The sequence below is a fragment of the Zosterops lateralis genome (assembly GCF_965231275.1).
Source record: "Zosterops lateralis genome assembly, chromosome: 15".
Lineage (NCBI taxonomy): Eukaryota > Metazoa > Chordata > Aves > Passeriformes > Zosteropidae > Zosterops > Zosterops lateralis.
The window spans coordinates 8,527,939-8,548,219 of NC_139775.1; the positions used below are offsets into that span (position 1 = coordinate 8,527,939).

The window sequence follows — 20,281 nt, forward strand, 5'->3', positions numbered from 1 at the left end:
TGCTAACTTTTTCACTTATTTTTAGCACAGAAGAGGAATTCTTTCACAGATGTAACCTCGGAGATTCTGTCCAGGATCCTGTTTTCCCTGCGAGAACAGTGTGACTGTCACGGCGCCGCTGAAAGAGCGCCCTGTGCGCAGCTGCAGCCGCCGTGCCATCGTTACCCTGCCCACGTAGGCTGCTTGCCCAGCGGGCTCTGGGCAGCCCTGGCTGCCTCAGGAAGGGCTCTGCACAAAAAGGGCCTGTGCAGGAGGAGCACAGAAGTGCTTTCAGTGCCCAGCAGGGCCTATGCAGCCATGGGAGCGCCCAGCTCGGCCACCTCGGCGCTGATAGAGCCTTGTCTGGAGGGAAACAAGCCCCAAATCCAGCCCAGCTCCAAGAGTCATCAGTTCTGTTACTGTCCCCTGGAGCTGCCAGAAAACAATCTCACCACAAGCTCTTTCAGGGGAAGTCTCACTGTAGTTCTCTAAAAAGTAGCTTGTTTTCGTAGAAGCCTTCAACATCCCTTGATCGCTCCTGCCGTAATTCAGGAATTCAAATAACAATTCAGCAGTTATATCTGGAAAATTAAATTACCTACAGAAAAACACCACACACAAACAGTAGTCAAAAATCTCCACCCAAACGAGGCCTTCTCTGTCAGGGCAGATTTTCAGTCAGTATATCAAAGAATTTCTACTGCTCAGTAAAGAATTGAGTTAAAACCAGAAAAATGCTTGGATAGAGTCAATTGATTTCCTTTTCTTCCATCTTTTATAGGCAGCAACCGTGGGAGAAAGAGAAGAAAGTCAAAATTTTCCTGGTGCTGCCAGGTGGGCTGACAGGCTCTTGCCCTACCTCATGTGGCAATGGCTCCACGTGGGAGCCTCGGGCCCTCAGTCACCAGATTTGTGCCTGCTCTCAAAGGGGCTGGCTTTTCTCAGTCATACACATCAAACCTTTTGGGCTAGCTTGTGAAACAAAACCACCACACATCACTTTGACAGCTTGAGTCCCACAGATTTAAGGCTAAAAGATATTTATTAGGGAAGACTCTTGTGCATTTGTAGCTCCAGGAGCTCTTTGTACTGGAAAGGGTGGGGTGTGTCCTGGCTGAGAAAGGACCTGGCTCTGGGGCTGATGAAATCATCTCTTCCACACCCACAGCTCATGGCAGCCCACAACTAAACAAGAGAAGTGATGACTGTTTAAGTGAAAAACAGTATTACCTTTTTAACCTGCTCCACAGGATGTCCCACAGCAAGACATGCATATGTGAGATTCAAAATAAATCTGCTCCAATCCTAATGCAGTTTCATCTCTAAAGAGAAGTTCTGCTGGTTGACATACTTGGTACAGCCTGAACTTAACAGTCTAAAGGAAGCAGCTCTCTGGAGTCCCTAAGGATTAGTGGAGACAAATTATAATGAGCACATCAGTGGCATAATTGCACAGCAACCCAAGAAGCAAAGAACAGAAAGTTTCATGTTCTTTGTTGCTAACTAAAAATCCTTAAAAATAACAGTTGCAAAAAAAATTGGCAGCCAATTACTGCACTTGGCTTGTTTCTAGATGCAAGATTAGGCAATGAGAATTTCCAGGAGCAGCTGCCAAGGCTGCTGGAGCTGCTGCAAGGATGATTCGTCCTGCCCTTGGCCCAAACATGGATTGGCCATGGCTGACAGCTGCAGGAGCACCTCTACAATAGCATTTATGCAATCAGTGCTTGCATGGTAGTCATTTATTTAAATTCAGGTTCAGAAATACAAGACAGGATTATACAAGTGCAATGACATTGCAGGTGATTTTTCACCAGCTCTAAAGCAGGTTTTACAATCCTGCTGTTTAAATGCACTGCTGATGAGACAGAGAAATTAGAATTAATTATTCACATATGTGTATTTAAAACCTACAGGTAGTATCAGTGCACCACTCCAAGGTAATTTCACTCCAAGGTGTCTCAGGGGGACAGATAATGCTGGAGAGTACTTACTGTCAGAAGGGACATGTGGCAGGATTTGCCTCCTGCTTCCCCAAAGCTGGGCAATTCCTCAAGCCACTTGAGCACAGGCCATTGCTGCCAGCAGCAAACCTGCCAGCAGCAAACCTGCCAGCTGGCCTCTTTCCTTCAGCTTCTTTTGGGCAACTTGGCTTCAGTTTCTAGAAGTACTCTGCAGAATGTGAATGTACAGAATCAATGTACATTTGTAACAATGAGATCATTTACGCTCCCATAGAATGTATCTGTGTCTGATAGGTTAAGTATTTGTAAAGCTAATGATCCTTTAACTGCACAATGGTACTCTGGTGCTCTCTATTCATTCCCATCAGACATTTCAGGGCTTGGTTTATGAAAGAAATTCTCTTAAGTGTACCAAGTGGAAAGCCATGACAGAAAAATCATTCCTCTTTAGTAGTAATAACAGCAACTTCCATCATGAGAAAAGTGTTTTGCCTTACCTCTGAGGTGAAAGGATTAATGTAAAACACTGATGCTGCTGTGTTCTCTGTACCTATCTTCAAATTCTCTGCCCATTTTCAGCTCATCCCAGTGGTATCAGTGGTAATTGAGCTCACTATCCCAAGTTTTTTTTTTTAATGACATTTCTTGAAATTTGAAGTAAATGCTCCAACCATTTTTACTTCTAGAGAAATCAGAGACTGACAATGGAGGAAGGCAACTGAATAGTTAACACAGTTCCACAAAGCTTTTGTGCAGAGAACTTCATATATTTGGCTATATATATATATACACATATATATGTGTGTGTATATATATATACACATGTATATACACACACACACATATATATACATAATATATATGTAGTCTGCTATGTCTATTTTCTCTTATGGGAATTCAGAACAGTATGAACATACTGTCAGAAGCAGTAAAATAAAAAAGTTGGTTCCATTTACTGTGATTACAGAGCTGGTGGGAAAACATCCTGATTCCAGAAGGCCTGTCTCTATCGCTGGTTCCAACACACTGCCAGCAATCTCATGCAAAAAAAAACTCAAGGGGTGCAGCAGGTCACACATTTACTGCAATCTCAATATTCCTCTATTCTGAAATCCTCTGCTTTTATGTGTGAAAGCACTAACACTAGCCCAGCTTATTTATGCTGATTTAAAGAAATCTTTATGGGATTACACCTCAGCATCAATATAAATGGTCACCTAATTAATGCCTAGTTCAACTTCCTCCTGTGACTGCTGGAAAGCTTCTTGCAGAGAAACCAGACTAAATTCTCCAGCCTTTTCCATCTTATATTGATTTAACCCTTCTGATTTCAATACTTTAACCAGCCTGGATTGTTTAGCATCTCCTACGGTGTAAGGAGGTGTCCCAGTGCTGCCTACATTGTTTAAGGCCTAGCTGTGTTCTGGCTGAATACCAGGTTTAAGCTCTACATGAAATGAAACAGCAGCAGAATTCTGCTGGTAGAATGTGTTGGTAGTGAAGTTCAGCTGGACAGATGGGCTGTCTGGGGGAGAAATGGTGCTCTGCACAACAGCAATGGTCACACATGGTGGAGCTTATCACATTCACACTTAAAACCAGCCAGTATCATGAAAGACAATCACACACTTCCTAAATAGGCTGAGGTTTTGCACCACCCTGAAAAAAAAGTTACAAGAATACATGAAAAATATGGGCAGATTGTGTCACCACTCTGTAGTACTTAGCTTTCAGGCCTTCCCAGGTACAGACCTAATTCAGTGAAACAATTTTAATGTTGTTACTGCAAAGCAGAGAGTGAAATTATCACTAAATTGAATCTATCAAGTACTGCTTTTGATAGAACAAATGTGGTTATGTGTTTTCGAGGTTACTGGGATCACATAGGGTTATTTCTTCTTTCTGCTGTTAATCAGGTCTATGAACTGGAAAATTATAGATAAACTGATGAGAAAAAAATGGCATCTTTCATCTCTCCTTAAATATGTATGTTACAGGCAAAAAGAATAAGAGAGTTGTATAAGGCCAAGCTTGTTTAATCAGTGCTTTGCTGTGGGCAGTTTCACATTTCAGTAATATTCAGCTTCATAACATTGAGCACTTGCACAGTGGCTTCCCCAAAAACACTCAGTTCAGTGCATAGTTTTTGTTGTTCAAACCATTAATGTATCTTCAAATGAATAATAGAATAAATATACACAGATTTGAGTTGTTTTCCCATTGGACAAATACCTGATTTTTTTCGTTATTTAACAGAACTGGATTTCCACAGTAAACCAGGATAAACTCTTTTGCAGTGCTATTCAAACAAAGTATCAGAAGTATTAACCTGACCCTTCTAAAAATTATGGAGAACAATTCAGATAACCTCAAAGCATTGAATAAAAGAATTGCAGATTTTTCCAGTTGAACTGACAAGCAAATGATAATTTTTTACACTTTCAAACCAGAGTAATTTTGATACACACTGAATAATCCAATGCAGACAAACTCACTTCTGTTCTTTCATCAGCTCACCCATAATTTACAGTTGCTTTTCTGCAAGTTCAGTTGGATTGATTTTTTTTTTTTTGTCCCAAGCACTGGATTTAGACTCAGGAAATATGTGTTTAGGTGCAACAAAATCTTATTTTTCTACTCTCCTAATGAGGATAGCATCACCTTACTTTATGGGACTTAAGCAAGAACAAACTCTGCAAGCCCTGGAGCACTGCTGGCTGGACGCCTAGAGGAAGCCTCTCCCAGCTGTGCCACACCTGCACACCAAAACCTGAGCCCATGCTGCCAGTTCTGCTGGTGACACTGGAGCACAGTGTGTCTGAAATGTCAGCAGAAGACATCAAAGGTTGTATCAATTACTTTACAAAAACACAGCACCAGCCAAAATATTCACATTTCCACAGTCTGTGACTACAACCATTACTACAGCAATTACATTCCTCTAGAAGTGCTCATTTTACACTCACAAATGCTCACTTTAGACTGCATGACCTAACTTAAATCTGCATTTTCCAAGAGCATTATTCCTACTTTTCCCACATGCATTGATACTTAAAGCCAAATTTACAAAGGTATTTAGGGACTTAGAAGAAATAACTGGTACTTTAGAAGGCAGCTCAACACCATCAAAGCAGGCATGGGAGTTGTACTTTTATGTCATTAAGTACTTTTCCTGTATTTTTACATGTCTATGTATCATAATCCATTCTGAAACAGATCTAACAAATATGCTTGTGCAGAAATGTTCTTTGCAAAGTAAAATTCCCCACTAATGAACCTCAGAATAAAACCCACTGCTAAACTTAGATTAAAAAAAAAAGTCTCTTTGGGGAATATTCTGCAATTGTCCCTATCTATCAATGTAACTGTTTTGCACTGAGGTAAAAATGACCCTTTCCTTCAAAGTGGATGGGCACTAAACTTAGTGGCAGTAAAAATTGTTGTCAAACTTGTATCAGAGCTTCACACAGGACAGAGCCTCTGCAAGATCCCCAAAGGCTTCTCTGCAACAGAGATTGTTATTCTGGTGTTTTCCCCAAAACTGGGCAGTAAAGCCATCCCAGAAGAATGGCTATAAACCAACTTTACAAAGCAATCTGCACTTCATGGTAACCGCTCTTTATCATTTTCCAATCAACACTAGTTGGCTTCTAATTGATTTTATATTATGTCCCTTACCAGAAGTAAGAATATTGTGTTTACTAGGGCAGCACAAAGAGGGCAGGCCTATTCTTACTGCTGTATTTAATGCTGCTGCTAATCATGGAGATTAGACTGAAACAATTACAACAGCTAATTAAAGAACAATGCGGTTTTTGGCATCTTTTCTCAGACAGCACTACTGGGAATTCCTAACTCAGGCAAAGCAGGGATAATTAAAAATCGAGCTCCGGTTTCCCCTGCACTGGCAGCTGGATCACGCTGATTAAACTGCAAATAAAACACATGAAACCAACACTTTGTAGTGTATCCAATTTCACTTAAAAGGGTCTTTAAAACTGAATCATAAACAGAGAAACAGTGCACAACAAATTATTTAGCTGAAGCTGGATGTAGTCTTCACCGCGGTTGCTTCACAGCTCGCCGTCTCTGGCATAGAGCATGGGACACTCATTACTGCAGGGCCTGGTGAGCCACTTGAATCATTCATGGCCCTTCCAAAGGCAGCATTGTTCAAAACATCACACTAGAAGCCACCGAGCACAGGCAAACACCACCATAAAAATTTGGAAGAATCTGTAGAAAACACAGAATTGCACCCAGTGACACCTCAGGTCATTACTGGAGAGTAAGACAGGGCTAAAACCTCTTCCAGCGAGACTCTAGAGGGTGGATGAATTGCTGAAAAGCAGCTGTTTTATGACAGCTACAAGTTCAAGACAGAAATGTAAGTAAAATTAAGCCTTGACCAAGATTATCTGGTACTCTGCTGTAAGATACCATCTACAGAAGAGCAGTCAGAGCATCCCTTTGTCCTGCTCAGATCTCAGCATCACTTGGAGCCAACATGCAGTTACCCAGAGAGACTTACACAGCTTTGTAATGATGATGCTACAAATAATAACCTTTACTCTTGGCTAGTGTTTGCCTGTTTACTTTTGAGTCACACAAGAGCAGTAAGAACACAAACAAACCCTAAGAATTAGACATGAAAGGTGATGAAAAAATACCAAATTACTTGCCTTAAGCTTGTTTGGGTGTTTAAAAATTTGTCTGAAGGTTGTTACTGTGCTCTCTGGACAAGTACTTAATGCTTCGTTAATAAACATGGGGATCCTGTTAAAAATTTTTAACTAATGCCAAGAAATTTTATGTTCATGCAGCTCTGTGGAGAAACATCAGTATTAACTCATTTTAAGTGATCCCACTAACTGGGCATACCTCATATGAATTTGATAGTGGTACAGCTCAGCTACACCAAGTCTGTAAACCAGCAAGAACTCCACATTCCTTCAGAACCACAACTCTTTTTAGCTTTATATATTAAGTAAATATATTTAACAGCAACAAATAATAATAAAAAAGGGGGAGGCTGCACTTGGTACCTGCAATACTTGCACTAAAGCCAAGTGCTTAAGGGATGGGGTGCTGATGCCAGCAGATGCAGAGGAAGGCATATAACTAAGGGGAAGACTTATAAGACAAGGCCCTTTCAAGTTTTTGGTAAGGATTTGAGAGTTTGGGCTACAAGACAGAAAATCTGCTACAGAAAAGAATTAGAGACCAAAAGGGGAAATACACACATTTTCTACCTACATGTGGTGCACAGATTACACTGCAGTCCTGCTTTAGCCACATGTCATGGGAACAGTTTGGAAGGCTGGCTCAGAGTTAATTAAGAATAAAATTATGCTAAAGGTCCTTGTGGAAAAAGCCCAGTTAGCACTGTAGTACTTCAGAAACGCTCAGGTGCTCCATAAACAACCAGCCTGGGCACAGAGGTGTTACAGACATGGGGCTGGCTTTTGTTAGGAATATACCAGGGCAGTGGGGAGCATCTCCTGTGAGCCCCCTCTTGCCCTCTGCCCCAGGGAACACTCCTGGCCAGGGCAGCTGGACACTGCTACTCCAGTGTCAGCTCTCTGTGCAGAGGCAGACAGGTACACACATGAACAATCACAGCCCTGCCTCAGCTTAGCCTAGGAATTTGGTGACATGTTCAAAGCTCACAAAGGATTTTCAGAACCTAAACTCTGGAGACCTGTGAGATTCCACTGAGGCTTCACACCTATTTCACCCAGAGTCAACCTAAAGTTCCATCTTTTATTCTCTTCATTACCTCAAACAGAGTAATTTTTGCATTTCCCTCCATTTCATTAACCTTATTTAGCTAAGACAAACTTCAAAAATAATATTAACAGCCTGGACTGCCTAGAAATCAACAGCAGCAAGCAGTAAAAAACATCACCCTGACAAAGGGCTGCAAGAAGAAGTGGCTGCTGAACACCAGTAACAGGAGAGAAGAACCAAAAAGCCAAATAAAGAAACTTAGTGGCCTGGATGGCAACTTACAGGGTGGCCTTGAAGGTTTCCCCTCCACCTGATCAAAGAGTGACTGATAAAGACTGTGCTGATTCACTTTCTTGCTTATATGCACATCTGCCTTATTACAAGGACACAAGATACTCTTAATTTAAGCTATTTGTTATTTCCTATTACTTTCGTTAGTCTCTGGTAGCACATAGCAGAATTTTATACTGGAGAAGCAGCTTTCATATTTTTCTCTGAAATTACAAGTTTGTTCTCAATCTCTGAGATGATATCTCATGCTTAAATGAAATTTTGGCTAAGAAAAGCAAAGCACTTCACAGCTTTCCTTCTCCAGCTAGTACCATTATGTCTTTATATACCTGTGCAAAAGCAAGCTATGCAAATTTTCCTAAAAATAATGATGCTAGTGTAATTGTTCTTTCTAGGCTATGTTCCAAAACCAATTTTAAACTTGAAAAAACCATGAAAGTGGGATAGCTGGAAAAAAAACCACTTCATTTTTACTTAATAATAAATGCTTGAAAGGATCACAGCATTTTATAAGGTCATATATAACACTAGTTATGACACCACAGTAATGCATTATTCAGTGCCAGCAAAGAATATAAATCCTTGTAATGTACATGGGTAAAACGTGGTTTAATTCTTATTATCCTTTGGCTTTGACTCAAAGTTCCTGCTGAGCATTATAATGTTTAGATGATGCAAATTCCCCGAGATGCTTTAATTAAAGCTGCAACGTATGACTTTGCCTCTGGCTACTGGTCACAGTACCTGGCATTTCCATTTCCAGAGGTACCAGTGCCCAGCCTTTGCTGCAATGGGCATTTCTGGTACTGCTCCAGCTGGGGCAGACATTCCATCTTTGCTACTGCATGGCTGAGGTTTATCAGAAGAACATGATAACTAGGAGACTGAGAAAATCAAATTCCTGCTCTAATCTCTCCTTTTTTAACAAGAAATTTCTCTGGGGGACTACATGGATGTTTAAGACCAGGAGTTTGCAGCACACACACACACCACTTCTAAACAGCATTTCCACTATGCTCCAAACACTGGTGAAGAAAAGACTTCTGGAATTTGTATTACCTGGTGACTGCCACAATTCTCTCCTGCTCAGGAGAACCCCTGAACTTCTAGGACTTCTCTGGTATGTGCATGGATAACACAGCACTGGGCTTAAGGAGTATCTTCTGTACACCTTTTATGAAAATACCAAACAACGTGGTTTTGTTTTGAAGTGAAAAGCCACCTCAAATCTCTAAGCCCTACAACTGCCAAGAAAAGCTTTTCCTACTCAGCTCTGTGGGACTCTCATTCACAGGCAAGGACAGCTGGATGCCTTCAAGCAGTCTGGCAAACACTCTTCAGCATTTTTAGGAATTTCACTCTATCTTTGCACAGCATTTGCACCCCTGTGATTGTGACCAGCCTAATGGATCCTTCTTTCCTACTGAATGCTGAAGAAGGCAATTTAAATGGAGTTGCTCACATGTGTTGACTGAAAGTGCACACATCCTGGAAATTCACTGCCTTTCAGCATTACTGCCAATAAATAATTAAAAAGCCTATTAAGACAGCAAAAGCCAATTCACTGAAATTATAAACAAATATTTTTGCATCAGGGCCCAGACTTGGGGAAACACTTAAACAGCACCTTCAAACCAAAGCAAGCGAGCATTCACATTGATGCAACTGCCTGACTTGCAAGTCTTGTGTTTTACTGAGAAAGGGCTGTTACTCAGCTCTGCAAATTACTTTCTCTTGTGGAAACATACAGTTATTCAAGATTTCAAAAAATCTAGCAAAAACAACAGTTTCATAAGTAGAAAGACTATACTGATTTCAGCCTAAGTCTTATAATTTTGAATCTGGATAGAAAAAGCAAATAGTACTGACAGAATTTAGCCTCCACTGTATTTTTTCAGACATCAAAGCACTTAAGTTACTCAGATACGTACAATATCACAAAGGCAGACAGCAATGGAAATAAGGACATCAAGAAAATGTTCTACTTCAGGCAGCATATTTACAAATATTACTGGAACAAAATCAACTGCCAGAGAGGGAATAGACATTAGGCACAAGGAATCTCAGTTTGAAAAACATTCAGAAAATGGGACACATCAAACTAAAAGTTAAATTCTAATTAAGAACATGAAACCTAGGAGGAAAAGCATATGCTGTCAGAGCCACAGCATTTACATCAGTAGGTGACAAGGGAGAGAAGAAAAAATCTGAAAAGGAACAGGGACACTTAGAGAAATAGTAAACACTTAGAGAAACAATAAACCTTTTGGGAACAGAGCATCTCTGTCAGACAGCACACGTGTCTGGCAGCACACCTTTCCAGACAGGCAAGCCTTGCTGACCCTCTATAGCTTGAATTTCCCAGGATGACCTTCCCCAGCTTTCTAATTCTGCATTTTCATGACCAGCTGAGATGATGGGAGTGAGGGGCAGGAGAGGGTTTGATGACCCCAAAGACAATAAGTATTACCAGCTGGGACACCACTGGTCCCTGACTGACTGCAATGCACTGACTCTCCCACTCAACAAATGGATGAATGCCATTTTCTGAATTACGCCAATACTTGGATTGGTGTTGGATGGAGCACACAGGCTCAGACAGCTGTTTCAGGAGTATTTTCAAGGAAATCATGCTTTTGAAAATACACAACCTAATCCTGGAGTTGAATGGATTAGCTCAAGATGTAGGATGTCTACTGTGGAAAGTCATTTAAGCTAAAACAGAGCAAGAATTCACCTTGGACCAACAATTCTTGATTAACTTCCTTTGCTGGCAAGCTTAGTGTAAACTAGGCACTATGCCAAAGCCTCCCAATCCACTCTGGTGCAAATGCAATTTGAAATGATGCTCTCATATTTTAACAGCGTGAACTTCAGGCTGAATTTTCAGGTAATGGTCAGAAGTGGCACAGACCTATGGATCAGTTGTGATACTGGCACTCAGTGCAACAATAAATCAAAACATGTTTTTAGTAACTTCCTTTGCTGCACAGAAAAGGAACAGCTTCCAAAACAGTGTTTGCATCACTGTGTATGGTCGGCAAGGAAAAACTGTTACTTCTAAGCTGGAACCACAGTTTACCAAAATTATCAATGTTTATTACAAGCTGGGACAGTGGGAAATTAATATTAAATATATTTTTAAATATAGTGCATACCAGACAGAATCTCTAAATGCCTTAAACATGAATGAGATCTGCACAGCCCTGGATTCACAGGCATCACACCAGCTCCACCAACTCTGCAGGAGCTACCCAGTGTTTTGCTGTGGCTTCAGGCATCCTGCAGGCAATGGCCACCACCTGGATTTCCACCCTCTGGCACACAGGCCATAAACTTGTTTGCCATGGAGATGGAAGCCAGTCACTTCACCAAATCTGCAGGCTACTCACACCTATCTCCTGCAGACAGCTCCTCATGGTCACTACTGCTGAGTATGAATCCCAACAAGAGTTTCATTTGGGTTTCACCTTCTCCGAAGCTTTTGAGCTTTCCAAGTCTATCAGTTTGCCTCAGGCCAGCTGGAGCCATGCTGGGATTTCCAGCCTTCCTGCAGGAAAGCCAGAGGGGCTCTGCCCAGCAAACAGGCACCCACTGAAACCACACAGACCTCCCCAGCTGCAACTGGGGCAGCTCCTCCTACACAGCACAACCTGCATCTGTTGGAGACCTTTTAAATAAATATGCTGAGCTAGATAATTTCCTTTACAAATGGCCAAGTTTTACATGTGGTAAACACAAACACCAATTCACTGACAGGAGCAGCACTGGCACAGCAGCAGCACTTTCTGTGCCAGGAGAGCCAGAAAGGGACTCCTGCACAGGGTGACACAAGAAATCTGCAGCAGGGACCTGGGCATGTTTAATCTTAGGCTCCACATCAGAATTTAAAGATGAGATAAATGACATCAACAGTTTTATGTATGTCAGTTTTGAAAGGCTGGGCTATAAAGAACACAAAGCTATTCAAGAGAGAAAAAAAAGAGTGAAGAATATGTCAGTTTGATGCCTAAAATAAAAAGGTAATGAGCCCCATTTACACAACATCTGTGTTTGCACAGGCAAAGGAACAACCAGCACACCTTGAGAAAAGGTTACCACGAGGCTGACTTGGTGCTTCATTTGCTATTTAAACTGTCTTTTGCTTTTTTGCCCTTAAAAAACCAACAAACCAGCTATTAGTCAAAACTAACTTTTTGACTTTTGTAAGACACTGCGTTCAGCTAGCAAATACCATGATAACAGTGCCAGCACAAGTTCAAAGCTGAGCTGCCAGAAAGGTGCTCTGTTAGCAGTGATCAAACATTGCTTATTTCCTGCTTACTAAGAAACCAAACACTGTTGAAGACCACAACCAAATTAGCATCTAGATAATTTGTAAATAACTAACTTAGTGTCATTTTATAGGCACTAAGTACTTTCTCTTCTAATATCATGATTTAATTATCAGCATTTATTAAAAATATTTTGTTTGCAGCACATAAATGCAAACATTAGAAGACAATCAAAAGCAATTAGAAATGCAGGTAACATTTACTACATAGGATAAAGCACAATTAAATGCTAAAAGACACAGGAACAAAGAAATAATAATAATAATAATGATTCTTTCTGGTTCCTGTGGAGTCATGGAATAACATGTATAGTAAATTGTATTATGCATAAGCAGCAAGATGAAAACTATTTCAGGTTTACAATTGTTTTACAGCAGACTCTCTAAATAGAGCAAGGAGCTCATCAAACCTGCTTGTAGCAAAACCGTTCTTTGGAAGCTCCACTTCAAGCTTGGCTTTACAAATTATCACCCCATTAGCAATGGCAGCCCGTGGCACTTGCTGCCTAACAGAAGCCAACACCACAGGCTCCCCAGCCACAATTTCAACCTTAAAACTGATTTTTTTTTTTTTTCTCCAGTTTAGCAGCACATATGAAGTAGAGAAATCCTGCAACAAGGGGCAGAGAACTGACCTGTCCTGTTAGGGACAGCATGGTTTGCACTCTCCAAAGTCTAAGTGCCCACTTGTGGGGCACAGGGCAGCGTGGCCAGGCCACCCTGGGATGTGGCCACAGAGGGGTTGTGCCATCCCAGCCTAAGGAGAGGGTTCCTCTGGGGCTCCCCAGGACAGAGAACTCCGCCCCTTTCACAGACAGAAGAAACCCTGACAGGCTGGTGTGTTTGGTTTGGTTTTCTTTGAGGACATCAGCAATGCTTTGGGGCGATGGGCAGTGAATGCCTAACACCAGAGAGGCACACTCTGGCTCTGCCCAGGGTTCTGCTGGCCTGAGAGGCACAACTCTCACTACCTCGGTACTTTTGCTGCATGACAGATTTTGCTAATCCTGTTCTGAGGCTGACAGCTCTCTACACACACACACAATGCACTGAGCTCAGGCAGTAATGCAGGCTCTGGCTGGAGCTTTGAAAGGCAAGCCTCGAATTCAGATGTTGTGTTGATTACACAGCTTCCAAATGCTCACTCATACAACCTTATCTAATGCATGGCTTGCTGTGGCTGGAAATACAGCAGAGAGAGGAGTGCAAGGCTGCCTGTGTGACTGTATGGGATGGTTCACAGCCAGGGCTGCCCCTGTCATCACAACTGGGATGCCATAAAAAGGTGCTGAAGGGGAGGGGTGTAGCTGGTGCATGCCATTTCCACAGCAAAACTCACCTGTCTGGCCAGGGCCAGCACAAGGTTTTCAGTCATGGAAAGGACAATGAACCACACATTTCCCACCAGTACTAACAAGGGACCATAGCAGCAAGTCACAATTTTGGTTTCTTTATCCTGAAGAGGAAATACAGGGAATATTTCAAGTAACCCAAGATTATTAGCTTCCTTCCTTAATCTCCCATGGAAAAATGTTTTCAGACAAATTTTATCACTTCTACAAACGTCCAGCTAAGCAGCTTTGGGAGTGACAACTGACAGATTGTTCACTGCCTCAGCATCATCATCAACTGTGGCAAAAAACACCATTGGTAAGGGAAGACAATCAAACACTTGTGTCTTTTCCTTTTAAATCTTGCTTTGGCTTCAGCACTACAGCCCATCCAGTTACAGTCATTTTCCCAAATGAAGCCAGAACACAGGAGGAGGTAACACAGGGCTCTGTATCTCCATGGCATTTACCAGCTACTGTGATACACTTTTATTGCCAGCCTAGAGCCCAGCTAATTCCTCACCCAGTGATACTGGGGAGCTCTGACAGTGAGCCAAACTCCAGGGACTGCACAGCCACGTCACCAGGGCTGTAAAACAAGGCACTCAGAAGAGGAGGAAAGTGAATGTGAAAAATGCCCATGTGATCTGTGCAGCAGCCCAGGCAGGTGAGCAAAAGAATCTTCCACGTAACTTATCCCACTTCTGTGCATTGGGAACAACAGCTCCAGGAGAAGGTTCTCCTTGTGCTCCAGGACTCAAGGGAGAGGCAATTACAGAAACACAGACAAGTCTCAGTGTGTTACACAGAAGTGGGCACAGCCACTTCAAAGCTGCCCTGGCTACAGAATTATTGTAACCAGATCTGGAAACTGCTGCATGCAAAACACAGCTGTGAACGTCTATATTTATCCAATTATTATCTGATTGTTCGTAAGAAATTCTTGGTGCATTTTTATTTTCTGTGCTGTGCTTTTCCATCCCAGTAATGAAATCAACGCTTTAAATCACTTTGCTATACAAAAGCTATTTATGCCACTGAGGTCTATACCCACCATAACCTGAGGAAAACTGCAGGAGTGTGTGTGGGGAAAAAAGCACCACTACAAAAGGCTTTTCAATTGTGTTCAGCTGTAGCTGTTACAGAAAATGAAATAAAACACAAACAGACCCCACGTTTCAGTATCACTTCAAACCATCCCCAAAGTAAAATGCATCCCAGATAGTTTTGAAGAAATGCCATGCAGAAAACACTCCACAGAGGGTAACGTGAGCCAGGTCACCTGCATACAGCTTTCTGTCCTACCTGCTGCATAACCTTCACCCTGGCAAGTCAACTGGCATTTTCCTGCTCACTGGGTGCCTGTAATTAAGCATTCTCTGCAATGTTAGCCCAGGAGCTGATGAATGGGGACCCACCCAGCACATGACTGCAAAATAACAGGTGAGTTCCTCCTGTTCTGATGTTCTGACAGCAAGTGACACACAGGAAAAAGGAAGCAGCACTAAAATCCTTTACAGCCCTCACTTCAACATCACAACTGTCACAAATACATATTGTATTTACAATCAGTGAGATATGAAGTACCTCTTTATTCCTAGATATATTTATCAGAACAAGTTCTGCATTTATTTAACTTAAAGAAATGAAACAGATACCCAAGCATTCAATTAGTCTCCAAATATTTTTGTTAGCAAAACTGTCTAATTGTTATGAGAAAAGATGTGCCTTAGAGCTTTATTTAAGCAATCAGCCAGACCTCATGCTATCAAATATTAATATTTTATGCTTTATCTCCACTGCAATTACTCTGAAAAAAAAAATCAAGATTTTTCCTGTTCTGTGATGTCATTTGAAGTGCAGAGTGTAACCACATAGAATAGCTTTACAGTACAGCAGAAACAGAATGACACATCTGGTTCTGAGAGCAGTAGATTATAACTAACATAATTTAGATACCCTAAAATGTGTGTATCTTCCCTTTTGCCAGTTTGTCTTATAGAATAAAAACAGGCAAGCATAGAACTCAATTTTCTTTCCTTCACCAAACTTAGCTATTGCTGCTAAGCATATTGAATGCAGTACAAATTAAAAGGGAACTACTGAAAAATATCACAATTTCCCTATTTTTTAAAAATCATAGCTTGGAAGCATAAGGCTTTGACAGGTGCACTGTTAAAAATATTCATAATTAAAGACAACTGCATAAGAACACCCATATTCTTCAAGCTTCATCATGCTCGAATGGACTTAGGGACAATTAAGAAATTTGCCCATTTATAGAAAGGACAAGTATGTTTCATTAAATAAGCACATAGAAAGGACAGACAAGCCACTGGACAGCTAAGGAATACTTCTGGGAACAAAAAGAAATCCAACCCAGAGCTGACATCCAGAGAATACAAGCTGTAGCTCAGGCTTAATTAAATGAGAGCAGGGATATTTAGCAAGCTGTGGGTGCAGTGTTCAGGTAAGAGTTGAAAATACCCTCCTGTCCATCACGGACGTTCCCTTCTGCACGTGCTGGCTCTGGGAAGCTGGCCCAAGCTGCAGCTCTCACAGAGGAGATTTCATTCTCAGCACTGTTCATGGGACAGCTTTTACAAGCACCAAGCAGACTGAAAACATGCTGAAAATACCAAATATCCTGCAAACAACAAGGGAAAGGAATTACATTATTACATAGCACCCAGGTGCTTTTTTTTCCCCTTACATAAATTAGAAAGCTTTATGTAAGCCTTTTTTGAACAACTTGGTTTTTAAAAAGAGATTTCATATAAAATTCAAGCTTCCCAGCATTGGAAGAAGGTTTCCAACACACAGTGTGTAGCCTTTTCATGCAACAGACTGTTGCAAAGAACTCCAGTGGCCCTCAGTGCCAGACTTCTCAGTTTGTTCATAGCATGCAAGTTCGAAGCCATTAAAAGTGCTTCCTTTTTGTGTCCACAGCTGAATCCCATACAAGGATTGTAGGTAACAAAAGTTACACCATGTGTGTAAGAGAAACTTCCCAAAATACTGCACGAGATTGCACCTCAGTATCTTCAATGCAAATAATACCCAGTTAATGCTGCAGGCTATTTTCCACCCCTGTCCAAAAGGGACCCCACTCAGCAGATGCATTTGAAGATGCATTCCCCTAATAATACCTAAATTCTTTCCTGTGTGATTTAACAATGGGCACACTTCTAGCCACTGTGTTTCTGGGCTTATCTTTGCCAAAATCAGTGTATCTGATTATTAGACAAGAGCAGCTCAGCAATTTGACTGCAGTGGATGCTTCTATGGGAACTGCTTTATGAAGAATTCAGAGGGAGGCTCATGAATTCTACTTGTGTTTTCATGCTCCTCAGCAGGAAGGAAAACACGCTGTTTCCTCTTCACTTTGACAGCTGAGTGCAAAATCCTCAATTACTGTGTGCACAATCTCCACAAGAAATTGCAGAATTTTCCCCAGTGGCCGTGTCCCCTTAGGTCAGCTCTTTACTTGCTTTGGCACATCATGAACTGGCATGGATCCCTCCTCATCCTCCCAAAGTAATGCTTTGGAAGAAAAATATTTATCTGCATTCTGAAAAGCAATTACCCTGGAAGTTTCCTTTATCTTCACAACAGGGTTTTACGAATGACTCCACGCTTGTGGTGTTACCAATCACAATTATCTTGTCACAAAAACTGCAAGACATTCTTTTTCTACAGGCTCCAAGCTTCCTGGATTCATGAGGCTTTTTCACTAATATTTCCTGAAACTGGAAAAAATCCCCAGGTTCCCAACACGTGAGGTAACAATAAAACTCAAAGTAATTCCAAGAGACAAAACCAGCCACTTCCCACCAGACACATTTCCCTGCTGCAGGCTTAGCCCAGCACTCCTCAGAGAGCAGCTCTGAGCACAGTCAGGCTGAGGCCAACATAGGGCAAGGTTCACCTCACACAGGTGAGGGCAGAGGTAAAAACTGCCACAGCTGCACTGATTACTCAGTCCCTCTGTTGCACAGAGCCTCTTTCCCTCTGCCAGGTACAATATTCCATGCTCCTGTACCAGTCAGCCTTGGAGGGCTCCACAGCGTCCCATCACACAGCTTTGTAACAGGCACAAAGCCACAGCTTTTGGAAGGAGAGCAACAATCACCTCTGTATCCCAAGGACAATAACAAACTCCATTGTTCCAAGGGAATGAAAAACTGGGCCAAAATTTATCTCTGGGCTGACTGCTGTTAAAGCTGTCCCATTTGGCTCCTGCTATTTCTGTGAAATGGAGGATGGGAAGTGCAAAATGGAAACAGCCACAATCTCATTAATGGAGATAACTTCTGAAATCGTGAGAAAAGGAGTCACAAACAGTCACAGCTGCTTCAGATGTAACGTATAAACATGTAAGCTGCTGAAAACAGGTTTCATTCTCTTTTTGTTTGCTTCATCCCAGAGTTTGCTCAGCTTCTCTTTGTGTGATAGTGCAGGCAAACACGCCTGAACCCTCCAAAAGAATCCTTATCAAACACCTCAAGGATGCTCAGGGGTATCTGGTTTTGGCATTAGTCCACAGTGGGATTTAGAGATAGGAAATGGGAGGCTTGTTTTTAAAATGTTTTCTTTTTTTTTTTTCCCCAATTAAGACCAAGTTTCTGGGTTTTATCCTAGATGAGAATCATCTGGAACACACTGCAAATAAATTTCCCACTTCCCACTCCCTCCAACATAAGTTACTAGATAGCTGTTAATCTGCAGCACCAAATTTATAAATTACAGGATTCATGCTTTTTACACACCATTTAACATGAGAAAAGCTAAAGAATAGTTGTTTGTGAGCTATATAAGCTACATAATCTCACTTGGGGGAAAGAAAATCAAACCAGGAAGAACAGGAACTTAACTGACTGTATCAAGTTGTAACGCACTGTCCCAGCACAGGTAAGTGAATAAGATAAGTGAATCACACTGATGCCCACTATACTGCTATTTGATTAGTGTGATTTGGCAGGTCCAATTTGAACAAACTGCTTTGATAAGCCTCTAAAAGAGAGAACATGAGGGAATTGTGCACCTTTTCCTTGGAAAACTATCAGGGAAAACACTTGCTTAGCTCTCAAGTCAATACTTTCCTCCGTTCATCTGCACACAAACCAAACCATATCTTCACATGGGAGTTCAAAGAGATCTGCTGAAGCTGAGGATGTTGGAAGAATACCCACTCTCTCTTCAGGTCACTTGCAGCCATACCTGTAAAATTTTCAACAGCTGTATGGCTGATTGAAAGACCAGGGAAAGCAGGGGAAATTATATGAAAAATTCATGAGAAGGCCTCCAGAACAGCATGGGTTTGAAATGTCAACATTCAAAATACCAACCAAACCAAGGCGAGACAGGAAACCAGAAGGCAGTGGAGAAAAACTCTCCAATGAGCTGATTCATGCCAAGATTGTGCAGGAAACCACCCAGCAGAGAAGCTGCTCAGCAGCTTACCCAAGTGAATGCTCTCATCTGCCCCCAAATAAAAAGGAGGAGAATAAAGCATGCACGAAACTTCTGCAAATTTGGAGATTCTTTACTAGCCATAGGAGCTAAGAGCCTGTTCAAGTCTGTAAAATGTTAAAGCTGCTGATGTTATTCTTCTCAAAGTGCTTTTTCACAGCAGAGAAAACAGACACTTGCAGCTAAGACTGCTAATTTCTTAGTCAGGATGTAAACCATCACTTCCACTGTGAGTCTGAATGCTTTTGACCACTTCAGGTAAAGAGAAATGCATCTCTAGAAACCAAAGTTGCATCTTGACCTTCAGCTGAGAAGGTCCTCCAGACGTACTTCTGCCTCTCACAGAGAGACAGTCTGTTCCCTCCCCACTCCAGGACACCTTCTAGTCCTGCACGGGAGCAGCCCCCAGTCTACAACACTTTGGGACTTAGTGCAATGCCTGTAAGAAGTTTTGACTCTCCTCATCTATTTCAATGTCAGAAGAGATCAGCATTCTAGAGAAAATGGATTCAGAAATGCATGTGGCTTTCAGTAACACTGAAAGAAATACCAATACATAACAGGATAACTTAATTTTTATCTTCATTTTTCATTAAACAATGCACCTGTGCCTTCCCTGACCCCAGCAATATTAAGGACCCTTCCCTTGAAAATACAGAAACTTTGGGACTGGCCATCTTGCTAAGAGTCTTAGCAAGGAGGAAATGGGCAGGAGAGAGAATGCTATGCAGGTCAGAGAGGATGCAGACTGGCAGGGCAGGATAAGGAGGAAGTCTGTTTGGGCTGAAGACACTCCCTCAGCTGTAATTTGTATCAGCTGGAGCCTTCCACCAGCTGGAGCTGCTGACCTTGTCACTTCCTTCTCCAAATGAAAAGTTCTCAAGCTCATACTCACACAGGCATTCTCCCCTAGCACCTTCACTAACACAAACTCATGTTCTTATAATATTTTAAGTCAGTAATAAAGGAAGTCTTCACTATTACTGCATATTTCTAGTTCTACACCATGCACAGATCAGTACTTTATTACACACACTGTGTTCTGATACCACTTTATAATGGCACTGTGTTTAACAAACTCTGTGTGATCCTTCCTTGCCAGTTTTGACTCACAAGCACTTGGCTCTGAAGTGAGGTCCATAAAATAGATGTAGTAGGCTTGTTGAAACAAATAACAAAAC

The 20,281-nt window shown here is 41.6% G+C and overlaps 1 protein-coding gene across 1 annotated transcript in view; it reads right to left on the bottom strand.

Moving 5' to 3' along the window:
- XYLT1 (xylosyltransferase 1) overlaps positions 1-20,281 on the bottom strand; it is a gene marked incomplete at its 5' end in the record, with an annotated part of 174,410 nt that overhangs the window by 109,359 nt on the left and 44,770 nt on the right. The window lies entirely within an intron of this gene.